At 37.9% G+C, this 15,129-nt stretch overlaps 1 protein-coding gene across 1 annotated transcript in view; it reads right to left on the minus strand.

Moving 5' to 3' along the window:
• The window catches only part of LOC307179339 (uncharacterized protein), a 47,486-nt gene that overhangs the window by 3,864 nt on the left and 28,493 nt on the right, over window positions 1-15,129 (minus strand). Inside the window, exons 6-7 of the transcript XR_013825366.1 lie at window positions 11,297-11,423; window positions 6,246-6,322 (exon numbers count right to left, since the gene is read on the minus strand). The gene's annotated coding sequence lies outside the window, so the exon portion shown is untranslated. The remainder of the gene's footprint in view (window positions 1-6,245; window positions 6,323-11,296; window positions 11,424-15,129) is intronic.

Genomic DNA, 15,129 nt, shown 5'->3' on the forward strand with positions numbered 1-15,129 from the left:
AAGGTGTACAACATGTTTTCGTATATTTATACACTGAAATGATAACCACAATCAAGCTAATTAACACATCCATCACCTCACATAGTTACCATTTGTGTGTACTACATCTTACCATCAGTATGATTAACAATCACTCGCTATTTCCCCCCAACCACTCCAGGCCCTGGCAACTGCTAATCTACTTTTTGCTTCTATGAATTTGACTATCCTGGACATAAATGGAATTATACAATATGTTGTGTTTTATGACTGACTTCTTTCCATTAGCATAATGTTTTCAAAATCCATGTTGTAGCATGTATCAGTACTTCATTCTCCTTTTAAAAAAATAGACTTTATGTTTTAGAGAAGTTTTAGGTTCACATCAAAATTGAGTGAAAGGTACAGAGATTTTTTTCATATGACCCCCCACCCCCACACACGCTTAGCTTCCCCCATTATCAACATTCCCCACTAGAGTGGTACATTTGTTATAGGTGATGAACTTACATTGGCATATTATCACCCAAAGTCCAGAGTTTACATTAGAGTTTACTCTTGGTATTTTTTATTGTATGTGTTTGGATAACGTTATGACACAAATCCACCATTATAATATACAGAGTAGTTTCACTGCCCCGAAATTCCCTGTGTTCCATTTATTTATCCCTGCCCACTAACCACTGGCAACAATAAGTTTTTTGTTGTGTCCTTCGTTTTGCCTTTTCCAGAATGTTGTATAGTTGATATCATACTGTATGTAGCCTTTTCAGACTGACTGCTTTCACTTAGTAATATGAATTTAAATTTCTTTCATGTCTTTGCATAACTTGATAACTAATTTCTTCTGAGCACTGAATAATATTCCACTGGCAGGATGTACCATAGTTTGTTTATTCATTCACCCGCCAAAAGACATCTTTGTTGCTTCCAAGTTTTGGCAATTATGAATAAAGCTGCTCTAAACATCTATGTGCAGGTTTTTGTGTGTACATAAGTTTTCAGATTCTTTGGGTAAACACCAAGGAACCCAATTACTGAATCATATGGTAAGAACTTCATTCCCTTTTATTGCCCCAAATATGCCACTTCATGGTTTTGCCACATTTTATTTATCCATTCATCTGTGGGTGGACATTTGGATTGTTTCCACATTTTGACTATTATGAATATTGCTGCTCTGAACATTGTGTACAAGTTTTGTGTGGACAAAAAAATAAAAATATATTTTTATTTCTTTTGGATATATAACTAGGAGTGGAATTCCTAGATCACATGGTAATTCTTTTTTTAAAATTAATTAATTCATTCATTCATTTTCGGCCATGCTGAGTGGCATGCAGGATCTTAGTTCCTCAACCAGGGATCAAACCAGTGCCCCCTGCAGTGGAAGCGTGGAGTCTTAACCACTGGACCGCCAGGGAAGTCCCATAGATCATATGGTAATTCTACATCTGACTTTTTGAGGAACTACCAAAATGTTTTCTAGTTACCACATCATTCTCAGTGTCAATGTATGAGGGTTCCAATTTCCCCACATCTAAACCAGCGCTTATTATTGTTCATCATTTAGATTATAACCATCCTGGTGGGTGTGAAGTGGTACTTATTACCTATGGTTTTGATTTGCCTTTCCTTAATGATGTTGAGAATCCTTTCATGTTTATTTTCCATTTGTATATCTTTGGAGAAATGTCTATTCAAATCCTTTTCAAATTTTTAAATTGGTGTCTTAGTTCAGGATGCTATAACAGAATACCATAAATTGGGTGACTTAAACAACAAACATTTATTTCTCATAGCTCTGGAAGCTAGAAGTCAAAGATTAAGGCACTGGCAGATCTGATGTCTGGGATGGACAGTCTTCCTGGTTTGCAGATGGCCACCCTCTCATTATACCTTCACATAGCCAAGAGAAAACTCATCTCTTTGTTTTTTTTTGACAGCACTATTGCCATTCATGAGAACTACACCCTCATGACCTAATTACCTCCCAAAGGCTGCACCTTCCAGTTGTGGGTTAGGATTTCAACATATGCATCTGGTGGGGTGGGGGAAACACTCAGTCCATAACAGTGGGGTTCTTTTTATTGTTGAACTGTAAGAGTGCTTCATATATTCTAAATACAAATTCTGCTATGGTCTGAATGTTGGTGTGTCCCCCACCCAACAAAAATTCACATGTCAAACCCTAATGACAAATGTAATGGTATTTGGAGGTGGGGCCTTTGGAAGATGATTATGTCATGAGGGCAGAGTCCTCACAGATGGAATTAGTGCCCTTATAAAAGAGCCCAGAGAGCTCACTTGCCCCTTCTGCTATGTGAGGACACAGTGAAAAGACATCCATCTAAGAACCAGAAAGTGGACCCTCACCAGGCATGGAATCTGCCAGCACCTTGATCTTGTACTTTCCAGCCTCAAGAACTGTGAGAAATACATTTCTGTTGTGTAAAAGCCACTCAGCTATGGAATTCCTTATAGCAAAAGGACTCAGACAAGTTACTTATCAGATATGTTATTTATAAACATATTCTCCCATTTTCTAGGTGTCCTTTTACTTTCTTGATGGTGCCCTTTGAAGCAAAACAATTTTTAATTTTGAAGAATTCCAATTTGTCTATTTTTTCTACTATTGCTATACTTTTGGTATCATATCAAAGAAACCATTAATCTAAGGTCACAAAGATTTACACCTATGTTTTGTTCTAAGAGATTTATAGTTTTAACTCAGACATATTTCTGCATCAATTGATATGATTATTCAGATTTTCCTCTTCATTCTATTAATGTAGGACATTACATTGGTTTTCATATGTTGAAACACCCTCACAGGACTGGGATAAATTCCACTTGGCCACTGTGTATAACTAGCATATTATCGCTAGTATTGTGTTGAGGATATCTGCATCTATATTCATAAGGGATACTGGCTTTTAGGACTTTTTTTTTGGTTTTGGTTTTGGCTTTGATATCAAGCTATTGTTGACCACCTATAGGATGAGTTTGGAAGTTTTCCCTTAAATTCAATTTTCAATTTTTGGGAAGACTTTAAGAAGTGTTGGTGTTCATTATTCTAGAATTTGCTAGTGAAGCCACCCTGAGCTTATCTTTGTTGGGAGGTTTGTGATTATTGATTTAATTGCCTTTTTTGTTATAAGTCTGTTAAGATCTATTTCTTCTTGAGCTGGTTTTTGTATTTGTGTATTTCTAGGAGTTTGCCCATTTCATCAAGGTTATCCCTTTGCTTGGCCAACAACTGTTTGTATTATTCTCTTATAATTTTTTTTTTTTTTTTTTTTTTTTTTACGGTATGTGGGCCTCTCACTGTTGTGGCCTCTCCCATTGCAGAGCACAGGCTCCGGATGCACAGGCTCAGCGGCCATGGCTCATGGGCCTAGCCGCTCCACGGCATGTGGGATCTTCCCAGACTGGGACACGAACCCGTGTCGCCTGCATCAGCAGGCAGATTCTCAACCACTGTGCCACTAGGGAAGCCCTATAATCCATTTCATTTATGTAAAATCGATAGTAACATCCCTATTTTCACTTCAGAAAGTGATTTAGTGATCTAATTCTTCTGTCTCTCTCTTTATACTCATAGACAAAGGTTTATCAATTTTGCTGTTATTTTCAAAGAACCAACTTCTGGGTTTGTTGATTATTTTTACATAGAATTCTCTATTTAGTTTATCTCTGCTCTAATATTTAGTATTTCTATTCTTCTGATAGCTTTGGGTTTAGCTTGTTCTTTTTCTATTTCCACATGGTGTAAAGTTAGTTTCTTATTATTTAATTTAATTAATTAATTAATTTATTTTTGGCTGCAGTTGGGTCTTTGTTGCTGCGCGCGGGCTCTCTGCGGCAAGCGGGGGCTACTCTGTTGCAGTGCACGGGCTTCTCATTGTGGTGGCCTCTCATTGCAGTGGATTCTCTTGTTGTGGAGCACAGGCTCTCAGTATGCGGGCTTCAGTAGTTGTGGCACATGGACTCACTAGTTGTGGCTCACAGGCTCTAGAGTGCAGGCTCAGTAGTTGTGGTGCATAGGCTTAGTTGCTCCGCAGCGTGTGGGATCTTCCCAGAACAGGGCTCGAACCCATGTCCCCTGCATTGGCCGGTGGATTCCTAACTACTGTGTCACCAGAGAAGTCCCTAAAGTTAGGTTATTGATTTGAGTTTTTCTTCTTTTTTTAATGTAAATATTTATAGCTGTAACTTCCCCTCTGATTTGGATGCATCCTGTAAGTCTTTGTATCTTGTGTTTTTATTTCAATTCGTCTCAAGATATTTTCTAATTTCCCTTGTGATTTCTTCTCTGATACGTTGGTTAAGAGTGTGTTTAATTTCCACATTTTTTGTGGATTTCCCACTTGCCTACTGCTACTGTTATTTCTAGTTTCATTCTATTGTGATTGGTAAATATACCTGGTATATTTTCAGTCTTTTAAATTTTACTAAGACTTGTTTTGTGGCTTACTATATATTTATCCTGGAGAATGTTCCATGTGCACTTGAGAAAAAATGAGTTTTCTGCTGTTATTGGGTATGTACTGTATATGTCTGTTGGTTTAAAGTGTTGTTCAAGTTCTCTATTTCCTAACTGATCTTCTGTCTCACTGTCTCGTTCATTACTGAAAGTGGAGTATTGAAGTCTCCAACTACTATTGTGTAAAAATTTCTACCTTCAATCATGTCATTTTTTGCTTCATATAATTTTCAGCTCTGTTTGTAGGAGTATACTATGAACAGAATGTTTGTGTGACCCCTAAATTCATATGTTGAAGTTCTAACCGCTAATGTGATAGTGTTTGGAGATGGGGCCTTTGGGAGGTAATTAGGGTCAGATGAGGTCATGATGCTGGATACCTCATGATGGAATTAGTGCTTTTATAAGAAGAGACATCAGAGAGGTTGGTCACTCTATTTCTCTGTGCTTGGACAAAGAAGTGACCATACTGACACCCTGATCTCCAAATTTCTGCCCCCAGAACTATAAGAAAATTAATTTCTGTTTCTTAAGTCACCCAATTTATGGAATTTTGTTATGGCACCCTAGGCTGACTAAGACAGTGCATATATGTTTATAATTGTTATATTTACTTGATAGATTGAATCTTTAATCAATATCTCTGCCTGACCTCAGAGATAATAGTACAGAAACTTTAGCGACCATACACAACATGGAATACACACTTTCCAAAAAGAGTTTCGAGAAGTCACTAAACAAATCGATGGCTGCAGTCCTCAACAAAAAAATCAGCAATCCCTGAGGAGGAGAAGAATCTGATTTCCACAGTTACAACGTTATTTTATTCAAAATGTCCACATCTCAGGGCTTCCCTGGTGGCACAGTGGTTGAGAGTCTGCCTGTCGATGCAGGGGATGTGGGTTCGTGCCCCGGTCCAGGAAGATCCCACATGCCGCAAAGTGGCTGGGCCCGTGAGCCATGGCCACTGAGCCTGCACGTCCGGAGCCTGTGCTCCGCAACGGGAGAGGCCACAACAGTGAGAGGCCCGCGTACCACAAAAAAAGAAGAAAAAGTCAAAACGTCCACATCTCAACAAAAAATTACAAGGCATATAAAGACAAAGGAAAAGTATGTCCCATTCATATGTTAAAAAAGAATTTGACAGGAACTATCACTGAGGAAACCCAGACATTGGATTTACTAGTCAAATACATTAAGCCAACTATTTCAAATATACTCAGTGAGCTAAAGAAAACCATGGACAAAAAAAACTAAAGGAAATTTTTTAAATATATGAACAAATATGAATGTCAGTCAAAAGATAGAAATTATAAAAAGGAACTAAAAAGAAATTCTGGAACTGAAAAGTACAATAACTGAAATGAAAAATTCACTAGAGGAGTTCAATGGCAGATCTGAGGGAGGCAGGAAACTTAGTGAACTTGAAGATAAGGCAATTAAAATGATCTAGTGTGAAGAGCACAAAGAAAAAAGAGTGAAGAAAAATGAAGAAAACCTGTGAGACCTGTGTGACGACATCAAGCATACCAATATATGTATAATAGGAGCCCAGAAGGAGGAGAGAGAAAAGAACAGGAAAAATATTTGAAGAAATGACTGCCAAAATCTCCCCAAACATGATGAAGAAATGAAATATATACATCCAAGACTCTCAATAAGCTGCAAGTAGGATAAGCTCAAAGGGGTACACACTGAGACATGTAATATTTAAATTATTGACAAGCAAAGAAAAGACAGAACATTGAAAGCAGCAAGAGGTAATCAATTTGTCACATACCAGGGAGCTTCAATAAGATTAACAGCTCATTTCTTATCAGAAACCATGAAAGACAGTGAGATGGTATAGTTAACATCCTGAAAGAGAAAAACAAAAACAAAATGTTGACAGTTGTTCTATAGCTAGCAAAATTTCTTTCAAGAATGAAGAAGAGGGGACTTCCCTGGTAGTCCAGTGGCTAAGACTCTGTGCTCCCAATGCAGGGGGCCTGGGTTCGATCTCTGGTCAAGGAACTACATACCGCATGCTGCAACTAAGAGCTACGTGCTGCAATGATGATCCTGTGTGCCACAGCTAAGACCCAGAGCATTGAAATAAATAAATATTTTTAAAAAGAATGAAGAAATTAAGATATTCCCAGATAAAAACTGAAGGAGTTTACTAGTAGACCTTCTGTTGTGACTTCGTTAAATTAACATTTGGGGCTACTTAAGAGCCCCAGGGTGTTGGATGGTGAACTGCAGTTGACAAAAGGGTCACAAAGGAATTGAAATAGAGAAGTTTATTACTCACAGGTCCTGGAGGAGGTACACAGCACACCTCAAGGGGGCATGCAGGGAAGTCAAGGGTGCAGGCAGAGAGCACAGCAGGCTGTAGGGCACATGTCTTTATTAGGGTCTGTGGGTAGAGTGTTTTGGGGTTCCCATGCTAAGTCCAGATTGGTTGATTCAAACCAAAAAGAATGGGGTTTCAGTAAGCTTTGTGGAGGTCTTATCAAAGGAGAACACAAGGGTAAGGCCCTAGGAGGCAGGGGAGTCTGATTATTACAAAGACCATTGTGGGGGGGGGGGTCCTATCAGGAACTTACATTTACTTGTGACTCTCTGGGTAGTTACTTATGGCATGTGCTTGGTGGGGGAGCTACTGTTAATTCAAGGCCCTTGCAGGTCACTTGACTACACAAAAGGATGCCAAGGCAGCAATGTTATGAAATAGTTTAGCTAAACTCTCGAGACCTTCCTTATAAGAAATGCTTTAGTCTAAAATGAAAGGACAGTAGATAGTAACTTGAAGCCATAAATACATAGGAAAATATAAAAACCAGTATTATTGTACTTGGTTGGAACTCCTCTTTTTTCTCTATGACTTAAAAGCAAAGCATAAAAAAGAATAAATTTATGTTAATGGATACACAGTGTACAAAGGTATAACCTGTGACAATAATATAAAGAGGGGGGAAAGAGCTGTATAGGAGCAGACTATATACTAGTGAGGCTAAGTTGGTATTATTCAAACTATGTTATAAAATTTAAGATGTTAATTGTAATCCCCAAGGCCAACACTAAGAAAGTAACTAAAAATATACAGAAAAGGAAAAAAGAGAATCAGTCATATACTACTTAAAATTTAACTAAATACAAAGCAGATGCACACTGCACGTTACAGAGGGGGGAAGGCGGCCCAAATGGACAGAGAGAGAGAGAATTTTTTGTTTAAGATTTCTTCTCCTGCCTTAAAATATAAATTTTATTTCATCAAATACATTCTTTTTTTTCTTTTTCTTTTTCTTTTGGCTGTGCTGCGTGGCCGGTGGGATCTTAGTTCCCCGACCAGGGATCAAACCCAGACTCACATCAGTGAAAGCACTGAGTCCTAACCACTGAACTGCCAGGGAGTTCCCATCAAATACATTCTTAAATATGTTTTTATTATAAATTCTTATTTACCAATGGAAATTGCCTTTTTATATCTTTAATTCTAGAGATACATATATTTTAAAATTTCAAAGAATTAGCAAAGTTTTAAGAAATATCTCTCCACACACCATTAACATGTATCACTTTTTTTTTAATGGGAGATCTTTTTAAAAATATATTTATTTATTTATTTTGGCTGCGCCGGGTCTTAGTTGCAGCATGCAGGTTGGCATGTGGGATCTAGTTCCCTGACCAGGGATCAAACCCAGGCCCCCTGAACTGGGAGCACAGAGTCTTACCCACTGGACCACCGAGGAAGTCCCAACTTGTATCTTTTTTAAAAACGTATTTACTTGGATTGAATAAAACAATATTGGCTACATTCTTTTTTTTTGGTACCAGATATTATGACCAGCAGTATGGAAAGAGAGATAAAAGATATGAATTAGTTCTAAAGCATATCATAGTTTAATTGGTGAGGCCAGAAGAGTGTAAAATGTAAAAATATAAAATAGTGAAACTAGGGAATTCCCTGGCGGTCCAGTGGTTAGGACTCCATGCTTCCACTGCAGGTGGCCTGGGTTCGATCCCTGGTCAAGGAACTAAGATCCTGCATGCCTCGCAGTGAGGCCAAAAATAAATAGATACATAAAATAAAATAGTGAAACTAGTTAGAAATGTAAAGCAAATATTCTCAAAATTCTAGCATAATCATAGGTTTTTATTAATTTCGCCATTTGGGAGGAGAGGGTAGTGACATTACACTTCTCGAAAACTAAAAAGAAATGCAAAGAAGGGACAGCATTTTTTAAAAACTCAAGAGGTAGTGTGGACCAAGCATTTTGTATCCAGCCAAGTTTTCCTTCCAGTACAAGGCCATAGAAAAATAGTTTTCAATATGTGTGCATTCCCATAGTCCTTCTGGAGGAATCTATGAGAGGGCAAGCTTCATCCAATCAGGAGTTTACTGGGAGGGCTTCCCTGGTGGAACAGTGGTTAAGCATCCACCTGCCAATGCAGAGGACATGGGTTGAAGCCCTGGTCAGGGAAGATACCACATGCTGTGGAGCAACTAAGCCAGTGCGCCACAACTACTGAGCCTGTGCTCTAGAGCGCACGAGCCACAACTACTGAAGCCCCTGCGCCTAGAGCCTGAGCTCTGCAACAAGAGAAGCCACTGCAGTGAGATGCCTGAGCACTGCAACAAAGAGTAGCTCCCACTCGCCACAACTAGAGAAAGCCTGCGCACAGCGGCAAAGACCCAATGCAGCCAAAAATAAATAAATCAATTTATATTAAAAAAAAAGTTTACTGGGAAAACCAGTAAAATGACTGAAAGTCAGCATTTAATATACTTATTATATATTATTACATATTATACATATCCAATGGTTTACCCAGTTTTCCTCAAAATAACATCTTGCAAAATTATAAGGCAATATCACAACCAGGATATTGACATTGATATACTCTGATTATCTTATTTAGATTTTCCCAGTTTTACTTGTACTCATTTGTATGTGTATCCACATGTCTCTGTGTGTTTAGTTCTATACAATTTTATCACATGTAGGTTTGTGTATCCACGAACTTTGTCAAAATATAGAACAGTTCATCACAAGAATCCATTGAATTGTCCTTTTATAACCACCACATCCCTCCTATTCTTTCATTCCCCCATCCTTAATCCCTGGCACCCACTAATATTTTCTACATCATATAATTTTAGCATTTCAAGTATGTTATATAAATGGAATCATATATTATGCTACCTATTGAGATTGTATTTTTCTTTCCAATCAGCATAATTCCCTGGAGATTCATCCAAGTTGCTGTGTGTGTCAATAGTTCATTTTTTGTTTTAAAGTTTTAATTGCTGATTATTATTCCATGGTGTGGATGTACCATGTTTTTTTTAACCAGTCACTTGCTAAAGGACATCTGAATTATTTTCAGTTTTTGGCTATTTCAAACAAGGCTGTTACGAATATTTGTGGACTTTCAATTTTACGGTTCAATACATTTTTTATTTCCCTTGAAACGTCCTCTTTGACCCATGAATTATTTAAGTGTGTGGATTAATTTCCAAGTGTTTGATGTTTTCTTATTGTTTTTTATTAATTCTAGTTTGATTCCATTATGGTCAGAGAACATATCTATATGATTTCAATTCTTTTAAATCTGTTGATGTTTGTTTTATGACCCAGCATACAATCTATCTTGGTGAATGCTCTATGAGTCCTTAAAAGAATGTATATTCTGCTGTTAGTGGGTGGAATGTTCTATAAACATTTAATTATATAGTTCTAAGACTGAATAAAAGTAAAACGAACAATGTCACTAGGACCATATTTGTATTTATATTCTGGTATATCTGTGTAAGTTTTCTATAGGGGATATATCTATTCTATATCTATATGCTTAATATGTCTATATACTAAGTCATTGGGCATATGCATCTTTAAAGCTAATAGGTATTGCCTATGTTTCCAAAGTAGTTATGATTTTCACTCTCACCAGCAGATGAAATTACCATTTCTCCAAATCCTCACCAACTCTTGATACTTGCCAACTTTATTTTTGCCAATAGACATTTGTGAGCAGGTGTCTGTGTAGTTCTGGTTCACATCCCTGATTACTAATGAGGAGGAACAATTTTTCTTATGTTTATTGATAATTTAGGTTTTCTTTTCTGTAAAATGCGTATGGATTTCTACAATTTTCAACTTATTTGTTTTTCTGACTGAAAGGAGTTTTCATTTTGAAGATATTCATCCACCCTTGTGCCAGTTATCAATTTATTGCCTCACAGCTCCAAATTTAACTTTCAGTACCTGCTGTACTATAATGGACTGGCTTCTAAGCATTTTCTCCTTTAGAGTGAGCATGATGTTGAGCTTTTCAATAGGCTTCTCTTACTGGACCTGGTGTGCAGTGTTTTGCTTTTTCTTGCTCCTCCTGTATGACTGTTTAGTAGTGCAGGTATGTGAGAACATTCAGTGCTGTTTTGCCCCAGCCATGTACCTAGAGAGCATATAGTCTCTTGGAACTCTGCAGCCCAGCCAAGGCCAACAGACTAACTTCCTGATGCAGATAATGTGAACTGTAGTCCTTGGGCCACAGCAGCTTCTGACTCTCCCTAGGTGCCCACACACAAGCTGTGGGTCACTTATGCCTCGGCAGTTTCCCATCGCCCTTTCAGTGCAGACACCGTGTTCTCCAAACCTTGTACCAGTACCTCAACAATACCATTTGCAATTCAGTTGTGTCCCAAAGGATTGTTTCCTGTTTGTTCGATGACTATAGATCAGCTCTGGCCCTGGAAACCCACCCAAATTCTCCACCATCCAGTGGGCTGAAACCACACCTTCTGTGAAACTTGAACTGAACCCCAGAGTTAGAGATGGGGCCCACCTTCAAAATTTATCTTTTCTTTGATATTCTTGCTCAGCCTTTGGGTACTCTTCAGAGTTCTTTTACATCTTGCAGTTACTCTTCTACCACAGTTTGATATTTCTTTATACTCCATCTTGATCTAGAACTGGAAGTAAAATATATCCTTTAATAGCCACATTAAATATTTACCTTAACTGGAATTAATGATGCATTAGGATTTATTTCTACACTCTTATAGAAATTAATCTTTGAGCAAATGAGAGGGAAATTGCATATCACTTCTGAAAATGTTTCACTGAGTCACAGGACCATAACTGTTAGGGGAGAATGGGAAATTTGTTATCGAGCTGGGTAGCCAGGTGCCCAGGAGGAAAATGAGAATTTTGGAATTCTGTCAGAATTATGGTACATCAACAAAAGAATAATATATAGCTATAAGAATTATATGCCACCATAAGAACAAAGAACTCTTCATATCTGAGAAGCTCTCAGGGACAAAATATATTTTCCGAGAATGCCCACTGAAATATATCCCATCTTATATGCTTTCTTAAAACATGACACTCTCCCATCAAGATATGCCTGCCTAGTATGATCCTTGGCATTGATCTTAGTAATATTTTTTCTGATCTGTCTCTTCATGCAAGGGAACAAAAGCCAAAATAAAACAAATGGGACTACATCAAATTAAAAAGCTTTTGCACAGTGAAGGAAACTATCAACAAAACAAAAGGGAAGCCTACTGAATGTGAGAAAATATTTGCAAATAATATATCCAATAAGGGGTAAATACCCCAAATATACAAAGAACACATACAACTCAACATCAAAAAAACAAATGACCTAATTAAAAAATGGGCAGAGGACCTGAACAGACATTTTTCCAAAGAAGACATACAGATGGCCAATAGACATATGACAAGACGCTCAACATCACGAATCATCAGGGAAATGCAAATCAAAACTGCAATGAGATACCACCCCACACCTGTCAGAATAGCTATCATCAAAAAGACAACAAATAGCAAATGTCGGCAAGAATGTGGAGAAAAGGGGACCCTTGTGCATTGTTGGTGGGACTGTAAATTGATGCAGCTACTATGGAAAACAGTATGGAAAGTCCTCCAAAAGTTAAAAATAGAACTGCCATATGATCCAACAATTTCTCTTCTGGGTATTTACCCAAAGAAAACAAAACCGCTAATTCAAAAAGGTATATGCTCCCAGTTGTTCACCTCAGCATTACTTACAAGCTAAGATATGGAAGCAACCTAAGTGTCCATCGATAGATGAATGGATAAAGAATATGTGGTATATATATTCTATGGAATATTAGTCATAAAAAATGAAATCTTCCCATTTTTGATAACATGAATGGATCTAAAGGGTATTATGCTCAGTGAAATAAGACGAAGACAAATACCATATGATCTTACTTATATGTAGAGTCTAAAAAACAAACAAAATGAAAACACTCATAGATACAGAGAACAAATGGGTGGTTGCCAGAGGGGAGAACGGGTGTTTGGGGCAGGGGGATAGGTGAAGGGGATAAAGAGGTACAAGTCTCCAGTTACAAAATAAATAAGCCATGGAGATGCAATACACAACATAAAGAATATGGTCAATAATAATAACTTTGTATGGGGATGGATGTTACTATATTTATCATGGTGATCATTTCATAATGTATGCAAATTCCAAATCACTATGTAGTACACCTGAAACAACATATTTATTGTATGTCAACTATATTTCAATAATAAAAAATAAGTGCTTCAGAAATTTTAAAAAAGGTGTAGCTGCTTAAAGCAATAGAGAATGGCAGAAGTGAAATTATGTGACTTCCAAGACTAGGTATGGAAGCATCTTTTTATTTATTTGGTTGCACTGGGTCTTAGTTGCGGCAGGTGGGCTCCTTAGTTGTAGCTCGCCTGCTCCTTAGCTGCGGCTGGCAGTCTCCTTAGTTGCGGCAGGTGGGCTCTTAGTTGCAGCTTGCCAGCTCCTTAGTTGTGGCATGCAAACTACTGGTTGCCGCATGCATGTTGCAACTAGCTCCCTGACCAGGGATCGAATCCAGGCCCCCTGCATTGGGAGCTCGGAGTCTTAATCACTGCACCACCAGGGAAGTCCCCTGGAAACATCTTTATGGCATATTGTATTTTCCAAATAATGGCCACAACATATCCCATTCTACTAGTTCTTCTTATTTTGTGACACTTCTTTCATTGAGTTGTAACTGCCTCATCCAAAGGAGTATGACACAATGATGTTACGTGATTTCTGAGGTTAGATCATAAAAGTTACATGCACTTCTTCTTCTTTGGGACACACTCTTGGAACCCGTCATCATGTTAAGCAGCCACATAGAGATATCACATGTAGGTATTGTGGCTGACCATCCTGCAGTCCAGTTGACAGTCAGAATCAACTGCCAGGCATATGAGCAAGTGAGTCTTTTGATGATTCTAGCCTTCAGCCATCAAGTGACTCGTAGCTTTCAAGCCACCCCATTTGAGATGAGCTGTTGCTGCCAAGCCCTGTGCAAATTTTTGTAGATGTGTGAGCTAAATGATTGTTGTATTTTAAGCCAAGTTTGGGGCAGTCATTACGCAGCAATAGAAACTTGAACGATTGCCAAAACGTGTTAAGTGAAAAAGCAAGGCACATTAAAAATATACATATATATAGTTTATATATTTAAAAAAACAAATAGAAAAAGATTACATTCGAGTTATATATGTATATATATTTTCATAACATATGTAGTTTCATATGGACAATTTACATAAATAGGTCATTTCCTGATGGATTTGTACCATAGCCTGGAGACTGTTTGGGGGATTTGAGTCATAGGCTTTTGCAGGCTAGGTTAGGGTTTCATTAACAGAACACTTACCTCAAAGCTTTCCCTCAGGAAGCTTTCAAACTACTTGCTATTGTTTAATTACAATGCCAAAGATCGTCGGGTAAATACAGTTTTAAGCCTGATGATTTCTTTTGCTTACTGGCCCCCTTGCTCTTTCAGTTTTCTAGCCTTTTAAAGTTCCCAGGCAACAATTAATTATACTGTACGTTAACTATCTCATTTTAGTGACTATTTCCTCTCTCTTTTCTTTTAAACCCCAAACTTCTCATCTCCCATACTTTCAGCTAACCTTGCTTACCACTTCATGAAAGCACTGAAGGAATCGGAACACTTCCCAAGACTTCTTCTATGTCATTTACTCACTTCCCATCATCTGCACCCCATATCCTGCCATTTTATTGCCAGGAATAAGCCTCCCATGGTATCACCTAAAAACCTAATCCTTCCATCCACTAATCTTATCCCCTCTACCTATATAAGGTCATTGCTCCAGTAATTTTCACTTCTTTGTCCTGAATCATCCACTCGCTGCCGCCCCCGCCCCCGGCTTACTGGATTATTCCAACCAGCATACAGAATTGCTATTAATTCTCCCATCCTGAAAACAAACAAAAATACTCCTATTCCTACTGCTACACTAATTATTAACATATTTCTTTGCTTTTTTTGCAGCAAAACATTTCCAAACAGTGTATCCAATTTCTCTTATCAGGCTTTCACTTCAATCACTCTAAAACAAAGACAACAAAAATAACTCTGCTCTTTTCAAGGTCAACAGTAACATCAATATTGCTACATCCAGTAGCCAATTCTCAAGCCTTGCACAATTAATTATGTAACCTGCCAACGGATACCATTGATTATCCTTCCTTTGACTCACTTTCATTTGGCTTCTGTAATGTCAGACTCTTGGTTTTCCTTCCATCTCATGGTCTTCCTTAGCGTCTTTTGCTGGTCTGTCCTTTTATCCTTGAACTCTTAA

This window comes from Stenella coeruleoalba (genome assembly GCF_951394435.1).
Source record: "Stenella coeruleoalba genome assembly, chromosome: 20".
NCBI classification, from domain to species: domain Eukaryota; kingdom Metazoa; phylum Chordata; class Mammalia; order Artiodactyla; family Delphinidae; genus Stenella; species Stenella coeruleoalba.